The sequence below is a fragment of the Triturus cristatus genome, chromosome 2_2 (assembly GCF_964204655.1).
Source record: "Triturus cristatus chromosome 2_2, aTriCri1.1, whole genome shotgun sequence".
In the NCBI taxonomy this organism is placed as follows: domain Eukaryota; kingdom Metazoa; phylum Chordata; class Amphibia; order Caudata; family Salamandridae; genus Triturus; species Triturus cristatus.
Window position 1 is genome coordinate 1,213,549,821 of NC_140582.1, and position 18,827 is coordinate 1,213,568,647.

At 47.0% G+C, this 18,827-nt stretch overlaps 1 protein-coding gene across 5 annotated transcripts in view; it reads right to left on the minus strand.

Annotated features, from left to right (window-relative positions):
• Nucleotides 1-18,827, minus strand: part of LOC146863413 (transcription factor COE3-like) — a 464,528-nt gene that overhangs the window by 33,086 nt on the left and 412,615 nt on the right. The window lies entirely within an intron of this gene.

Here is an 18,827-nt window from a genome sequence, read left to right on the forward strand (position 1 = left end):
ATAAACAACATTTAGGACTCAACACATTTGTTACATGATAACTCTGTACTCCACATGTTGCCCAACGTAAGCCCTGAGCTCTATGGGGATCTGAGGTAAGAGGTCTGACATTCGGCAAATCACCAAACCCCACAATTATAGCGCCATCCCACAGAACATTTCCTGATAAAATGAGCACATCACAGACTCTGCCTTGTGGCTTGGTTCAGGTACATCCTCCCCAGCTGGTCAATGGATGAAAAATGTTTCAACCCCCCTCTTTGTAATCGAGCAGCCTTCTGCGGGGCATCCTGAGCTGTATCACACAGACATTGCTAGCCCCACAGAAGGACTTTTTAGGGACATGCATAGTTTTTCCACTGGCAAACTTTCACATAGTTTGTCATTTTTGACCTTCATCAAGCTAGAGGAAGTTTTCTAGTATACACCATAGATCTGCAGGTCTGCGTGTGCTACCAGGCACTCTCATGATACATGACTTGGGTGATAGCCTGGCTAATAGTGGATCATGTCTGTCTGTGCATGTTCACCAGGTATGAGAGATATCAGTCTTTAGTTGAAGAGGGTGCAGAGATATGATTTTATTGCACAGTTACAGCTTCTGCTGGTGCCTCGATGAAGAGATTCAAGTTACCTAGTCTTCTCTCTTCTGCTCCTGGTCAACAGTTTTCTCTTTTCTGAGTTTACTTACATCTCTTGACTCACACCTCTTCAGCTCACAATCACGTCTCGTTTGTTCTGTCACATGTCTCTCTTCTGAGTGCACCTCATCGTAGCCCTTCATTGTTGGATTATTGCTCTCCTTCGCATTGCTCCCTTGTCTAGATCTCTACCTGCTCTCCCTTGTCCATCACCCTCACTGGTCTACTTCTCTCCCTGGTCTGGCTCTCTCCCTGCTCTAGCTTTCACCCTGGTCTACCTCTCTCCCTGGTCTAGGTCTGTCACTCATCTAGCTCTCTTCCTCGTCCATCTTTCTCCCTGGTCTACCCCTCTCCCTGCTCTAGCTCTCTCCCTGGTCAACCTCTCTCCCCGCTCTAGCTCTCTCCCTGCTCTAGCTCTCTCCCTGCTCTAGCTCTCTCTCTTGTCTAGATCTCTCCCTAGTCTAGCTCTCTCCCTGATCTAGCTCTCTCCCTCATCTAGCTCTTTCCCTCGTTTACCTCTCTACCTCGTCTAGCTCTCTGCCTGGTCTAGATCCCTCCCTGGTCTACCTCTCTCTCTAGTCTAGCTCTCTCTTGGTCTAGCTCTCTCCCTGCTCTACCTCTCTTCCTACTCGAGCTTTCTCCCTCATCTAGCTCTCTCCCTGCTTTCGCTCTCTCTCTCATGTCTAGATCTCTCCTTAGTCTGTCTCTCTCCCTGGCCTTGCTCTCTCCCTGGTCTAGCTCTCTCGCTAGACTAGCTCTCTCCCTCATCTAGCTCTCTCTCTTGTCTAGATCTCTCATTAGTCTTGCTCTCTACCTGGCCTAAATCTCTCCCTGGTCTAGCTCTCTCCTTAGTCTAGCTCTCTCCCTCATCTAGATCTCCCCCTGCTCTAGCTGTCTTTCTCATCTACCTGTCTCCCTGGGATAGCTCCCTCACTCGTCTAGATCCCTCCCTGCTTTACCTCTCTCACTGGTCCAGCTCTCTCCCTTCTCTAGCTCTCTCCCTCATCTAGATCTCTCCCTGCACTAGCTCTGTCCCTGATCTAGCTCTCTCTTGTCTAGATCTCTCCCTAGCTCTCACTCATCTAGCTCTCTTCCACGTCTAGCTCTCTCCCTCATCTAGATCCCGCCCTACTCTAGCTCTCTTTCTCGTCTCCCTCTCTCCCTTGTCTAGCTCTCTCCCTGGAATAGCCCTCTCACTCATCTAGATCCCTCCTTGCTCTACCTGTCTCACTTGTCTAGCTCTCCCTCTTCACATTGCTCCCCTTGGTCACCTTTTCTATCCCTTGTATCGTTTCCTCATCTCACAAACTCTCTCCTTGTAGGACAGCTATGTATTACGTAGGGGGCTGGTTAGGCTTCACTATGCAATACCTTCACGTTCCCCCAAACAGGCCCTATGGATTAACATTAATAAATCCCTAGCTCAGTCCTGGTACTGTGACACAGAGCAGTCATACTTTACTGGAGGAACGTGTTAAGCATTTCAGAGTACCAACCAACTTGGGCGATAAGTAATTGACACAACTTGAAAGAAATCCAACACCAATTTATAAAAATAAAGCAGATTTTTATATAAATTTAGACAAACAAAAAAACAATCAGATGAGTATAATCAGTGCATTTCACTCTTGCACAACTTTAACTTTGCGGTCAATGGGAAGATACACTTGTGACAATCAGTGATTTGCAGGTGGGGAGTGAGGTGATGTGGACCCCAGGACCAGGGTTCGCCAGTCAGTTGAATTTTACCTGGCTCGTAGCGCCCGGCTGCAGAGTTGTCCCGGCTGTCCCTGGTGCTGAAGCAGGAGCCATAGGTTTGCTGTCTTAAACGCTTAGACAGTACTGGTGAGGAAAGTGGTGTAAAAACTCGACATCAGGGCCACTGAGGTGGCAAGTTAAAGAAGCTGCAGCGTTCCCTCAAGGCATAGTGTTGAACAAAGGTAGTGGTAGCTGGACTGGCCACCAACAAGCTTTGGAAGCCGCAAGCTCAGCCATGTGATATTTCGACATCCAAGAGAAAATGGTAGCTGCCTGAAACTTGCTGGAGGTCAGGACCCACAATACACTGGGCACACAATTTCTTTTTGTGCCATCTTTCCGCAGGCCAGATGGCCAGTAATTCTTTGGTCCCAGGATCATGCTTTATCTGCCGGCTGCAAGGGACTAGTACTTCTAGTCCAAGGGAGTTCTGGTGTTGCTTTTGGCTTTCAGAGTGGTTCCTCTTGCCTTAGGAGCCAGTGGCTGGTCCGGGAAGAGTAGCAGTTGTGCAGTTGCAGGGTAGTTGCGACAGGTGAAGGTTATTGCACCTTTGCTTTTTGCACATCCTAAAGTTGCAGACGCCAGTCTCTTATTTGTCCTTGGTAGCAAGTCGATCTAATCTGATTCATGAGTCCTAGGGGATCCCCTTAAATACTACATTTAGGGGTAAGGATGGTAGTAGCCACTGAGCTACTGGCCCCAGCCGCTAATCGGCTCCTGAGGTGACAACTTCCTGTGAAGGGGGGCAACTTTTCTACCCATAAGCCACTATTGCAGAACCCTTCTTTGGCTATACAGAGCAGGTAGCCTACCCTAGGGGTGTGACTAGCCTTCTGGGGGTGTACGTCTCCTGACGGGAAACATCGTTTACAACGCGGGGATTACATCGCGATGCCATTACATCGCGGTTTTTACAACGCAAGTCGTTACAACGACTTGCGCTAGATGGCGCTCTAGGACAAGGAATAGTATAATTTACTATCCAACACCTTCCCTACTGTACGTAGACTGGAGTTGGAATAGTAAATTATACTACTCCTAAGTCCAGCGCCCTCCAACGCAAGTCGTTGTAACGACTTGCGTTGTCAAAACCGCAATGTAATGTACCGCGATGTAAATGTATGCGTTGTAACGTCATACATTCCTCCTGACTATTACATTTTCCCACCTACCCATGTTGTAAATCTGCTTGGGGCTGGGGGTTGGCTTTTTCCTCCTGTGGGAGGAAGCGTGATTGCATATCAGAGGCAGTGAGTGCTTTGAAGCTCACTGCCTTGATGTGCCACTTCACTACCCATCCTGCCGGGGAGGGAGGCGACACCTCTTGCCCAGGCAGGCCTTCCGTTGTGCCTCCTGAGAGAGTTCACAACTCTTGGCAGGGGGTCTGATTCCAGTCTTGGCTGCAGCCGCTGCAGGCTGTCAGCCAGTGTACAGGAAAGGCTGGAGCCACCAGGTGGTCAACTTCTAAGGAAGCCACCTGGATGCATGTCACATTAAATCCGACTTTAGGAAAAGGTTGGTTTGATGAGACAAGTTGTTGGATACCAAACATTACACTTTTCAGTAGGGCCATAATGGAGCTGGCAACCTGGGGGTGGCCGGTGCCAGCCCATGTTATACTCTGGCCCCCTGAACACTTGTGTTAGCCCTTAATGAAAGGAGGAAACTATAGGGACAAATAAGCACTTATATGTCCACACCTTTAATACAATGCACCCTGCCTCCTGGGATCAGGGGGCCTTATTTAGGGGTGATTTGCATACATTGAAAATAGTGCTCTGACCTTGCCAGTCATGGCGAGGACAAAGTCGAGTTTGAGCAGTTTGCGCTGCTCCTGCAGCTTGCAATGGCAGAACTGCTGTCATCTTTTTCCTTGGGTCCCTCGGGGTGGCACAAACAGTGCTTCAGGCCCTAGTGACGCCTTCAACTCCCATGCACTTACCAGGGACTTATAAGGGGGTTAAAGTCCTTGCCAATGGGGGTTGCCAATTCATATGCATCGTGTTTTAGAGAGAAAACACTGGCACTGGGGCCTGGCTAGCAGGTCTCAGTGCACTGTCAGAGTCAAACCTATCAGCATTGAAGAAAGAAGTGTGTGGGTGACCATATAAAAAGGGCCCTTTCCTACACTCCACGCCACAGCTCTCCTCCTTTGACAGTGCCCATCTCTCTCTACCTCCAGCCCACACCGCGCGGCACACAGCCCCATCCATATTCAAAGAACAGCAGGTTGGACAATCAGACGCCTCTCATTTCTTCCTGCTTGCACTTTTCAGTTCATTAGCAGGGCTTTAATTAGTGTGCATCAGTTAATTAGGTCTCGCCCATTATTTATTTATTTCGTTTTTGCGATCCCGCTCTCTCTGCGGAATCGCGGTAAATAAAACTTAATGAAAGCACGTGGTCCTCGGGGGGTGTGGGATGGAGAGCAGCTTTTTTATTTATCTTTGCAGTGGGTTTATTAGAGTAACTCCAGGACACCGGGTGCATTGAATGAGGAGGGCAGGGGGGAGTGGGGTATGTTAAACCCCTCATGTTGAGGATTACAGAGCGGTTACCTAGGACTTTAGTGGCGACAGGTGAACTTTTCATCTGGTTGAATTAAGGAGACAAATGCACCCCTCTTCAGCCAGGATAGCTTGATTCCAGTGGCATGGAGAGAACGGGACCCACGTCCCGTCCCACTCGGGGTGACAAATGCAAAAACAACAATTGAAGGACAGAATGCAGAACAATGTCATACATTCACCACAGTACAGAGATCTGGGCCTAAATCCATCGGTTTTTTGCTCACCATGCCATTCCAGTTTGGACCCAGCCATAGGCAAATCAGTCTTGACCCTGTGCCCCATGGGAACAGTCCAGCCCGAACTGCCAAGCCAGGTCCTCCCTGGACTGGAAACAAGCATCCTAGGACCGGTTTCGAGGTTTCACCCCTCTTCAGCCAGGATAGCTTGATTCCAGTGGCATGGAGAGCACGGGACCCACGTCTGGGCATACCCGTCCCACTCGGGGTGACAAATGCAAAAACAACAGTTGATGGACAGAATGCAGAACAATGTCATACATTCACCCCAGTACAGAGATCTGGGACTAAAGCCATCGTTTTTTTGCTCACCATGCCGTACCAGTTTGAACCCAGCCATATGCAAATCAGTCTTGACCCTGTGCCTCATGGGAACAGTCCAGCCCGAACTGCCAGGCCAGGTCCTCCCTGGACTAGAAACAAGCATCCTAGGACCGGTTTCGGGGTTTCACCCCTCTTCAGCCAGGATAGCTTGATTCCAGTGGCATGGAGAGCACGGGACTCACGTCTGGGCATACCCGTCCCACTCGGGGTGACAAATGCAAAAACAACAGTTGATGGACAGAATGCAGAACAATGTCATACATTCACCCCAGTACAGAGATCTGGGACTAAAGCCATCGTTTTTTTGCTCACCATGCCGTTCCAGTTTGAACCCAGCCATATGCAAATCAGTCTTGACCCTGTGCCTCATGGGAACAGTCCAGCCCGAACTGCCAGGCCAGGTCCTCCCTGGACTAGAAACAAGCATCCTAGGACCGGTTTCGGGGTTTCGCCCCTCTTCAGCCAGGATCGCTTGACTCCAGGGCCGTGGTGTTAGGAGGCATATCAAGCACAATGTAAAAATGTAAACATATAAAGAACCTTACGTTAGTGATAAAAACTAATGTGAATAGTATACATCAGCGAGGTATAAATGAGGAAGTAATGAACTGAAACAACTTGTAAAGCGCGCATGCAGTATGAGGCTTCTTGGCGCTAGAAAAGCCAACTAACCATGTAAGAGAGATAATACTAAAGAAAATGCCAACTGTTTATAGTGTGAAAAGACAGGTCTTTATGGATTTTCTAAAGCGCATGTGGCATTGTCAGAACTTTGTTTGCTGGGGTAGAGTTCGAAAGTTTGGTCGCCGGGCAAGAGAATGATTTGCCCCCCAACGACTACGTTACACCTTTGGCACCATCATGTTTTTGCTGTAAGCTGCTCTAAGATGATGTTCAGGAATGTACCAAGGTGGAACCTCGATGCTAAGAATGTAGGTCCTTCTTTACAGAGAGCTTTCTGTGCGAAGCCAACTGCCTTGGATATAGCCCTCCTGCGTACAGGTGGCCAGCATAGCTTGGTCAGCTCCTTGGAGACAGAATGATGCTTCGGTGTGATCAGAATGAGACGTGCCGCCGCATTTTGTTCTACCCCTGGTCTATTCTGGGATGTCTGCCTGATTCCCAGATATAGACTTTTGCAGTAGTCCAGACAAGAAGGGATGAAAGTGGAGACCACCGCTTTACATGCGCAAACAGGGATAAAAGAAAAGATTTTGCTAAGAGTCCTCAGAATGCTGACACTGGATGCTGTAAATTGATTGATATGATCAGAAAAGGTCATGCATTATCAAAGAGCGTTCCCAACTTCCTAGCTGATTTAACTGGTGTACGTAAGGTGCCAGACCCGGTGGGCCACCAGGAGTCTTGGTCAAATAGTTAGGACTTGGGCCCTAATTTAGATCTCGGCAGATGAGTTACTCCATCACAACAGTGACGGATATCCCGTCCACTGAAATTTAAATCCCATTATATGTATGACACGTGTAATATGACAGATGGGATATCCGTCATCCTTGTGACAGAGTAACCTATAAACCAAGATCTAAATCAAGCCCTTGGTCTTTTCTGGATTCAACTTCAAACAGTTGGAGTTCCATCCGCCTTCCCGCATGCAGTTATGGAAATTTACCTCCGCTGACGGGTGGTGTATGATATGGTGACTATTATTTGGAAGTCGTCAGTGTACGAAAGGACCGAGGGTCCAAATTATCTTATCAAGTCAACGAGTGGAGAAGCATAAAGATTGAAAGGAGTAGGGTTCAAAGATGAGGTGAAGTACACCACAAGGCACAGTGAAATGGTTAGAAGCCACTGTATGCCACAGGGCAATGTCTTGCATGCCTAGATGATTTCGACGGTTCACTAGCATGGAGTGGGACATTGGCATTCTTCCAAACTAGTGAAAATCTGCCAGAAGCAACCGCTTTCTTACATCATACCACAGCTGGGAGTTTGGAAACAACGTCAGGGCAAGTTGCAGTATGGGCGGGAGATACGAATCTATCGAGCCCATGATTTGGCAGTAAGAATTGGATGCTTAACATTTCTGTCAGACCACAGTTTTATTCCCATCCGCATTAGGAGTGCATAAATTAGAGAGAGAGAGAGAGAGAGAGAGAGAGAGAGAGAGAGAGAGAGAGAGAGAGAGAGAGAGAGCACATGGATGATCGGAAAACTCTAAGATACGTCAAAATCAGGTCTGCATTGACCAACCATTAGCAGCTAATAGAATGAAAGGCACTGACAGTACTACGAAAAGGAGTGAAATCTCATGCACATGATATGTAGGCAACCAACCTGAGTTGGCGTATCCCAGAAGTGTGTCTCCCAGGAGAAAGCTGATCTCGGCTGGGAGTGGCAACATCACGACTGCCACTCATCGCGACAGAGCACTCTCAGTGGCAGTGTCAAAACAGGAGAACTCTCCGCCCCTTCCTTTACCACCAAAAGATGAATTACTGAAATCCAGAAAGCTTTTTAAATCATCACTTTTCAATGGAGTCTCCTCATTGATCCATGCTCCCTTGTTTGTTTCTTATTGGTTATGTCTGTACTGTGCCAAGAGGCCTTACATTGTGCTCTAAATGACTAAAGATAACATAGATCAATGAATAAAATGGCCCACATGGTGAGGCTGTAGATGCAGAATGATGATCCATGGCAGTTAAGGAAGGATACCTTGAAAGGTGACTCAGGGTCCGCCATTGACTCATCTCCTCAACAAAGACCCGCCAACAACTGCGGTACGTCGGAGGATGTTTCATTGTAGTGCCATGAGTCATGCAATGATCTGTCCACGCGCCTGAGGTGAGGCAACTGTAAGAAGGCTCCCAGGGAGGCTTCACTGTCCTGCAGTGTGAGAAGCTTCGAAGAGCTAAGAGCAGTTCCTCAGAGATGAGAGAGAGAGATCAATGAACAATCCACTCCCCTCCAACTGCCCAAGGATCAAGCAGCCATCATCCTTTTGAGTATCACTGAAGATCCAGGAGCGGTGCCTCGAGGATGAGAGGGATCAGTGAACAATCCACTCCCCTCCCACTGCCCGAGGATCAAGCAGCCATCATCCTTTTGAGGATCACTGAAGATCCAGGAGCGGTGCCTCGAGGATGAGAGAGATCAGTGAACAATCCACTCCCCTCCTACTGCCCAAGGATCAAGCAGCCATCATCCTTTTCAGGATCACTGAAGATCCAGGAGCGGTGCCTCGAGGATGAGAGGGATCAGTGAACAATCCACTCCCCTCCAACAGCCATCATCCTTTTGAGGATTCTCCAAAGGTTCTGTACGGGACTGGGGACAGCCATGTTGGGCTACTTCCGGCCGAGGCTCCTCTTAGTTCCTGGGGTTTGAAGTGTGTCTGTAGACGAGCAGAGGGGAGGGAATAAGGGAGCCTTCAGAGATACAGGTGATATTGAAATGTCTAGAATAGGCTCTGAGGGTTGAGAAGTTGGAGCTGTGGAACCACCAACATCTAACAGAACATACAAATTTGCCAGTAAAGTAGGGTTTTGCAGGACCAAGTGGATAATAATTGACCCAAGGTGAAACTTGCATAATTTTATTTGTGCAAATTATGCAAAATGCAGAAAATAATACATGAAATTACACAAAGTGCTGGTCCAGCATCCTGCGTTATTTTTTAGTGCACCTTGCATCCTCGCGTCGATCTAGGATGAGAGGATGCATTACACACTAAAATAAAACACAAAATCACCCATGATGCAAACAGCCATTTGCGTTCTGGTCGTTCGCATGGTTCCCAGGGACCAGCGACAGGATTTTTACCAGAACAAAGGTGCAGTAAAGCTTGATTGTAAGGTGTGGTAGTCCTGCACTGTTTCTGTTGGAAGTGTTGTGGGGAGAGGTTCAGCTAACAATGAAGTGATTCCCAATTTCCTTTGACAGCAAACAGGCTTCCCAGATGAGACTTGTTTGAAACTTTCGAGGTTTTTTTGTTTGAGTTCACGACTTACAACATCAGATTTAGAGGGAAACTTCCTGAGGTGGACAATTCTGGTTCAGATGGACTGTCTCATTCACAGTGAGAGATTCCAACCGTGTGCATCACTGGCGGATGGGGAGCTGAAGAGTTTGCTGCAGGATTTATGGGAAATTGAACACTCTTGGCACTACAACTGATGGAAGGGTTGCTGGGGCATTCCTGAAAGAAGGATTAAACACATGCATGAGCCGGAGAGAAGGCCAAACATGCATGAGCCGGAGAGAAGGCCTAGGACAGATTAAACACATGCATGAGCCGGAGAGAAGGCCAAACATGCATGAGCCGAATAGAAGGGCTAGGACAGATTAAACACATGCATGAACCGGAGAGAAGGCCAAACATGCATGAGCCGGAGAGAAGGCCTAGGACACATTAAACACATGCATGAGCTTGTGAGAAGGCCTAGAGCAGATTAAACACATGCATGAGCCGGAGAGAAGGCCAAACACATGCATGAGCTAGAGAGAAGGCCAAACACATGCATGAGCCAGAGAGAAGGCCTAGGACAGATTAAACTCATGCATGAGCTGGAGAGAAGGCCGAAGAGAAGGCCTAGGACAGACTAAACACATGCATGAGCCGGAGAGAAGGCCAAACACATGCATGAGCAGGAGAGAAGGCCAAACACATGCATGAGCTAGAGAGAAGGCCAAACACATGCATGAGCCAGTGAGAAGGCCTAGGACAGATTAAACACATGCATGAGCCGGAGAGAAGGCCGAAGAGAAGGCCGAAGAGAAGGCCTAGGACAGATTAAACACATGCATGAGCTGGAGGGAAGGCCAAACACATGCATGAGCCGAAGAGAAGGCCTAGGACAGATTAAACACATGCATTGGACAGAGAGAAGGCCTAGGACAGATGAAACACATGTATGAGCCAGAGAGAAGGCCAAACACGTGCATGAGTTGGAGTGAAGGACTTGGACAGATTAAACACATGCTTGAGCCGGAGAGAAGGCCGAAGAGAAGGCCTAGGACAGATTAAACACATGCATGAGCTGGAGGGAAGGCCAAACACATGCATGAGCCGAAGAGAAGGCCTAGGACAGATTAAACACATGCATTGGACAGAGAGAAGGCCTAGGACAGATGAAACACATGTATGAGCCAGAGAGAAGGCCAAACACGTGCATTAGCTGGAGTGAAGGACTTGGACAGATTAAACACATGCTTGAGCCGGAGAGAAGGACTAGGACAGATTAAACACATGCATGAGCCAAACACATGCAAGAGCGGAAGGCCGGCCACCGCACGACTGGCGGTGGCGAGCCTTCTGCCATCATAATGATCCCCTAAGTGTTGAAAGGGAAGGGTTTCTTCAAAACCCACACTTCTAATAATCACACTGAGGATACTTGAACAGGTTAGTAAGGCCTGCCTGCTGTATTTGATTGTATTATTAAAATGGTAACAGAAAATAACTGGAATGTTTAAATCAGTCTAGACATACTCAAACATTGCCAATTTAATAGAACGATTGTGAAAATTTCTGAGTTGGCCCTGGTGATTTTTTCTTTCACTGGAGGGAGGCGCGTTATTAAAAAGATTGGAGACCACTGTTCTACAGCCATGATAGCGGGGACAATGGTAAGCATTTCAATTTAAGGAAATAATCCTCGGGTACTTATGTTTGTTTGAAATAATTATGAGGAATATTTTAAGAAGCTAAACAGAAAAAATTACATTTTCTATGAAACAGGGAACAAAGAGGCTGGAGTTTACAGAGAGTTGGTATCAAACAGCAACATGCTTTATTCAAGAATGTGGTAAAGGGGCTGTGTTCTCAGATGGTAGCTAATCAGTGCTGGGATAGAGATCAGTATTTCCTGGGGGTTCTGGTTAAAGGTTAGATGTTACTTTTACTTGTTTAGGAAACGGATGACACAGGAGGATGACAAAGGAGCTTTGGAGGTGAGAAAGGTGGTAGGCTCTGGGGACAGAAAGCTCAGTGGAGTGTTAAGTGCCCTATGGGGGGGAAAGAAGGAACATTAGATCCACAAATAATGTCAAACCTGTAAGAACAGGTGGAGAGCTGCACTGGTAGGAACTGGAGGGTCAAACCAGTAGGAACTGAAGGAGATGAGGATTTGTGGGTCTCGGATAGGGAAGCATGGGCTGGTTGGTCTGGGATAGGAGAGCATGGGCTGGTGTGTCTGGGCTAGGGGAGCATGGGCTGGTGGGTCTGGGATAGGGAAGCATGGGCTGGTGGGTCTGGGATAGGAGAGCATGGGCTGGTGTGTTTGGGCTAGGGAAGAATGGGCTGGTGGGTCTGGGCTAGGAGAGCATGGGCTGGTGGGTCTGGGATATGGAAGCTTGTGATGGTGGGTCTGAGATAGGGAATCTTGTGATGGTGGGTCTGGAATAGGGAAGCTTGTGGTGGTGGGTCTGGGATAGGTGGACATGGGCTGGTGGGTCTGGAATTAGAAAGCATGGGCTGGTTGGTCTGGGATAGGGAAGCTTGGGCTGTGGGTTTGGGATAGAGAAGCATGAGCTGGCGGGTCTTGGATAGGGAAGCATGGACTGGTAGGTCTGGGTGAATGAAGCATGCGCTGGTGGGTCTGGGATAGAGAAACATGGGCTGGCGGGTTTGAGATAGGGAAGCATGGACTGATGGTTCTAGGCTAGGGGAGTATGGGCTGGTGTGTCTGGGCTAGGGAAGCATGTGCTGGTGGGTCTGGGATAGGGAAGCATGGGCTAGTGGGTCTGGGATACAGAAGCATGGGCTGTTGTTTCTGGGCTAGGGAAGCATGGGCTGCTGGATAGAGGTAGGTCCCTGGACCAAAATAGGTACAGGAAGTGAAGTCAGATCTGTAGGAAGTGGTGATGAAGATCTGAACTGGAAGTACAAGGAGATGGACAGATACACTAGTAGGAATCGGAGATGAGGACTAGCTGACCTGGGATAGGACAGGATGGATTGGACTGTCTGGGGGAGTAGGAAGTGATGCATGCCCTTGGGGCCACAGAGGAAACATTAAATCCAGGAAGCGAAGGTGAACTTGTAAAAGATGGACATCCGGACCAATAGAACCAGGAAGTGATAAAGTCCAGAGAATAGATCATGGATAGGGAAAGATGGACTAGAGCATCCTGGGAGTCTCAAGGGGGCAGGTGGGTCACGATATTGGAAAGGCAGGCAGGCCAGAAGGGGCAATGGATTTAGAGGAGGAGAGGGTAGGTTTTTTATATATTATTTCACTGTTCCAATAGTTTCGCAAGGCGCCATAGCCATCTGCAGTATTGTTTCTAAGGGCAGATTCGCCATTTTAAAGGCGCCTGTCACACACTGATCAAGCGCCAGTGGTTGATTGTACGTCTCATCCCAGGGTAGGAGTGTCTTTAGAACAGGAGAACACGTGCTTAATTTGAGCCGGTGGTTGCCGGTGGTTTCTGGTGCTCAGCACCGGCACTTAATTGTCAACACCGGTGCTTGTAACAGTCTGCCACAGACATAACAACAGGTCATTATTAATTCAATATACATTACAAAATGACTATTGCCTGCCACCCAGGCCATTCTTATATCCTTGGGGGCCTGAAATGGTCTGAATTGTCACACTTGTAGGAGTGTGCTGGCTAGTAGTTGCGTGGCTACTATCGTTGGCAGCCCTGGCAGGGGTGATGTGTGGTGCGAGCTGCAGCGGCCTCCTGACGAGAGCCCTGGCACTTATGCTTTCTACAAATTAAGCACTGGGGAGGGTTTTTTACTGAGGGATGCCGTGTTACAGATGGCCTGGACCAAGGCTGACACCCACCCCTCCCACCACACTCATCTCTATCCCCCCACCCGCCGGCACCCCTCCTTTCCCAGCTAAAGGTCAAGTTCTTCCCCGGCGCAGCAGCGCACTGAAGTGTGACCCTCGACCAGTAGGACTGGGCAGAGTATTGACTTCCTGTCTTGGAGGGGCTCTCGGCTAATTAAGGGAGCAGCCCCCGTGACTGTCAGCCATCAGTCAACGTCAGCGAAGACAGACAGGAGGACCCCCGGGGCGGAGCCAGGGCAGCGCCCCCTTTCCCTGCCTCCCCCCTGGCAGTGACCCAGGCCGGCTGCAGGCCCAGGCCTGTACATCAGGGGCCGGTATTGGATTGCTGTCAAGTTAAGTGCTGGCAATCACAGATGTGTGCTCTGCCGGCCTCGCTAATTCCCCCCAATCGATCCTGTAACACAGCACATTCCTGCTGCTGGCGGCCGGCTCCGCGGCAGCCCTTTATTCAGAATTATTTCCAGTTAGTGCGATATAATATGTCTTCCTTCCCGGCCTCCGTACCGAGCCCTGCCCCCCACGCTGACATTAGACTGAGAGCCAGGCTCAGGGGTCGGGGCTCGAGCCAGCCGCAGGTCAAAGTCCACGGGAGGACACAGGAAGCCGGAAGTGGTCACCTCAACTAGCTGACATGTTTACAGCCAGGAAGTGTTGTCACCTGACAGCCTATATTCAAGGCCACTGGAATTAAGCGGCAGAAGAGGGACACATTATTCAGCAAGGTTGACTCAATTATGCAGCAAGAAAAGGCAAATTATGTGGCAAAATGTGCCACATTTTGCGATAGTATTACCTCATTGTTTTTTTTAATCATTTTTACACCTAGTAACAGTGTCTGAGAAAACAGTTCACCTATATTAGTACCAATTTAACACCCAAATACAGCAATGAACAATTGAAACATGACCGTCCAACGTTTGTGAAAAGCCTTCTGGTGTGCAGGAACCCGAGTCGCCATATGTTTTGTTACTATTGATCTATTTGAGACAGAAACATTTTTTTTGCTGAAATCATCAGATTATGCCGCAAATGATAGATTATGTGGCAAATCCATGTTTATACAAAAAAATTGCCGCGGCCGCAGAATCACATAATTCCTGACATATTCAGCTGTCCACGCTGTCAAGGGATCTGTTATTTTATTGTGAGCGATGCCGTATGAGACAGGATAGCGATGTCAAGGACAGGTCGGCTTACAAATTATACAGACTTTTACGGTTTAATGTGAAAACAAAAGATGCAAAATGCATCTTTTGAAAAAATATAGACTTCAGTCTATAAATTTCTAAAATCATGACCTTCCCTGTATATTTCCCTACAAAAATCTCGAATTGTATTTAATTCAGCCAACCTCACCTTTCATATATAACTGGACTGGGTGAATTACTAGTTACACCTCGATGACCAGTGCCCGGTGTCGGATGGATCATTATCGCACCAGATGAAATCTGAGATGGGGGTATTCAGAATTTATCAGGTGTGATACACATTTTCTTTTCCAAGTTTTGACCGCATGAATGGCCACAACATGCAGATGTTGGTGCTTAATGTGATAAAATCTGCATACCTCTGTATATACACCAGGCATTTTTCCTTTGGAACGATCAGTAAATTTGAACCACCGAAATGTACCTAGCAACAAATGTGAGGGTGCAGTGTTAGCTGTACTAGTCATAATTCCAAATAGGCCGGTAATGGGTTTTACCGCATATCCAGATCTACTGCGTCACTTGTAATTAAGGCTCCCGGTTTTTCCGTTTTTACTGATTTTAACAGATAAATACAGACAGAAAACAATATGTTTCTTATCTGTATTTATTTTTGAAATTGGAAAAATACTGAAAAGTGGGCTGCTTGTGAGTGACTCGCCATGCTTTCTTTTGTGAATTCCTGGCCAACTGTTCAGACAATAGACAGCACCGGGAGTTAAATAACAGGGTGAGATTGCCTTTAATACAGGCATATGTTAACCTATATATATGAGTATAATGGTAATATTTATCTGTGGGTTTAGTGTTTTGTTATATTTGGTTTCTTAATTTGCTACAACGTGACAGGCAGCAAGGTATGGGTGCATGTTTATCACTTAAATAAATGTGGAAATATACAATTTTACGACTCCATTCAGTCTCAAAACACAAAATAAATACGGATAAATACAGACGGGAATGTTCAAGAAAATAAATACCATAAAACGGGGAGCCCTCCTTGTAGTTGAGGCCTAAACTCCAATCCTAGCTTGGCTGGAGGCGCAGCATGATGGTGGGTTTAGGCATTAGGTCAATGTTTTTGTCAGGGGATATTTAAGTAAGATCAACATTTTGGTATTATATCATTGGAGTGTACATTGTTCTGAAAGCTGTGCCAGTAGGCAGTGAATACCAAAAAAGAGTCTGCTATATGCACGCAACTCTGAAGTAGATGAGGGCTGGGGAGGAGTCAGTCACATGTCCCACCTCAGATAGTGTGTTGCAGACCTCTTCCTGTTGAGAAATCTCACACTTTGCTTTAACTGGACATACTGCTGGGGTATTTCTTTAAAATGAAAATCCCATATCCTAAATTTGTCCCATGACAAGCCTACAAATATGTCGCGACAGCCGCACCCCTGTCTCCTCTGGGAGAGCTCAGCCAGTTCTAAAGCTTACACCAGCCATGAGCAAGCAATGTGCCAAGAGTCAGCCCTCTTCTCCCAGGAATCACTGTGCTTCACAGCCTGGCTCTCAGCCATCATCTTTCCACATCCATTTTGTGGCTAGCCCCCACCTTTGTTTCCACGCCTCGTGTCCTAGTAGGGGTTAGAAGGAACATGCTGTGCTCTGGGAAGCTGCTACTTGAAACAGACAATGCAGGGAGACCATTTTTGCTCCGAAGTGCATTCCTCTTGGGTCCCCCGTCGGCCTGATGGAGCAGTGAGGAAGCAAAAAATTCTCATGGTACATATTAAAAGTAATCAGTCCCAGCCAGCGTTGTGAGTGGAGTGGGCCGTCGGGAACCAGGAAGAAAAGCAATCCATACAACGGGTAGAGACGTTTCTCTCGTCGCGGTCTACCACCTGAGATACACATGCTTTGCCTTGAATATATACCGGGCCACAGAAATTATGCAATTGTGCGGCCACGGTTATTTTTGCAAAATTATAAACTTGCCGCATTTGCCACACATTGCATCATCTATCACATAATGTGCAGATTTTTACCCAAAAAATGTTTCTACCTCAAATGGTTCAAAAGTTTAAAAAAAGGAGGGATACGTATTGCTGCGCACTGAAAGGCCCTTTGCAAAGCTGGACAGGTCACCTTGTTGTTGCTTATTGCTATATTTGGGTATTAAAATTGTACCAATGAGGTGCAACCAATGCCCAGACAGTGTTTCCAAGTTTAAAAATGATGAAATAATGAAGTAATCCTATTACAAAATGTGCTGCCCTGTGCCGCATAATTTGCCTTTTCTTGATGCATAATATACTGGATCCTGCTGCATAATTTGTCCTTCTCCTGCCGCATAATTCCTGTGGAACTGACTATATATTAAGTTATGTGAAGATGTGCCTCCACAAATGGACACAAAACGTATTGCCACTAGTAGTGTGAACAGAAGTAACCCAGTCCACTGCAAGAACCAAGGGGCATATCATCAACGAGGCGATAAAAAATTATCGCTGCTTTTGCGTCCGTTTTCGTACGAAAAGCGGCGATAATTTTATCGCCTAATCAGCAAGGTCACGCTATCGCGTGAAACCTTGCATTAGCGCCTGTATTCTGAACGCCCAGCTTTGCATCTCTAATGAGATGCAAAGTGGGCGTTCTTGCCCTGAGATAACTGGAGAAATGTCGCTAAGCGACATTTCTCCAATTATCAATGGGCACGCTAACCTGCAGAGCGACAAGCAAAGTAGCGATAACCTCTGTTATCGCTACTTTCCTTACGCCTGCTTCAAGACTGACTTAGCCATGAAATCCTATGGAAGGTGGATATCATGGCTAAGTATGTGAGGCCCTATCAGCAAGCTATCGCCAAACTTTGTGAGATTATCAATGGATTTCCAGCGATAATCTCACATTTGGCAGTCAGCGCTTGGAATTACATCGCTTTTGAGATAAGCGTTGCTAATAGCACGCTATCTCAGCGATAAAATTCCACATTACCCGGCGATAATTATCCTAGCGCTAAGTGCGCTTAGCGATAATTATCGCCGTTCCTTGATGATATGCCCCCAATTTAGTATTCGGTGGAGTTTACATACTGGTCACACCACTTCACACTCTCTTCAGAGTGTTTTCCCCAATGAGAGACACAATGGAAACGTCAGCTGTGGTACTGCCAGCTATTCTTGCTCTTGGGGGCACAAGAGAGTTGACAGCCCTCGTGAAAATCAAGTCTGATGTGGAAGTGAGGACACTGGAAGGGAGGAACCTTGTGTGTGGAGTGGCCTAGGTCCACACACATGTTTGAATGTGTATCTAAGCTAGCCAAGTCTGTTATGCGTGGCTGACCTTATGTGTCTGATCGGTGGTGGATGGAGGCTGGTGAGTAAGAAAGTGTTTTTAAAAATTGAAAATATGTTCACTTATTCACAGATGTCAACAGAATTCCAGAAAAAAACGTGATTCCTTAATTGAATCTGATAATATACTGCCTCTAATTAGGCTACGTTAGCTAAATGTAGATTAACACAGGTACTGTAAGCATATAAATGACTTCAACACCTCGTATGGTGTAGTAAGCGCTATATATATATGTATACCATTAGAATATAAGGACCTCAGGATGCATACAGCATTGTATGACACATATAACCTAAACACATCAAAACTGTGGCTTTCAAGAATACAGTTAGGCCGAATGTGAATTTTACATTTTCAGCTGCCGAAGAAAATCATGATGAAGCGATAAGTCAGACAGTAAAATGGCCGTGAAGGACATTCAGCGGCAGTGTGCACCTTCTAATGTGTACCCACAGGCTGCGCTCATCAGTGCCACAGGCCGCTGACGTCAGACCTCATTTACACACGCCAGTTAAATGTGAGGCAGTAAACTATTATGTACTTGAATATTTAATTAAATCCCCTTCTGAACAACCAGCAAAACTAGCGTATATAATTGAAACCTTTCAGCAGGCACCTTTCAGTTTTATTTTTCCAAAATTATCCTGGGAAGATCATACTGAGCAAAGTGTCGGGGTCACTCACTCGGTGCAAATGGGGGCTGAATTCATAATTTTTTGTCAGGGCTGTTTTAAGTTCCCAGTCCGGCCCTGAGTACCGCCGCTGTGGCAATTATGCTACCGCACCTCACGCAAGCCTTTATGCCTAAGATTTAGCATTTTATGCACAAAAACCTGTGTACCTTATTATAGAAATAATGTTTCATCAAATAGCTCTATATTTATTTGTGGGACTTACACCAGCACAAAGCTAGTGCTAACCAGCAGGTGCTTGGCGGTTGTACTGCCACAGTTTTAACGTGCTAATACCTGTTAGTCAGTCACCAAAATTGAAAAAGAGGTGGTGATTTAATTTCCATAGG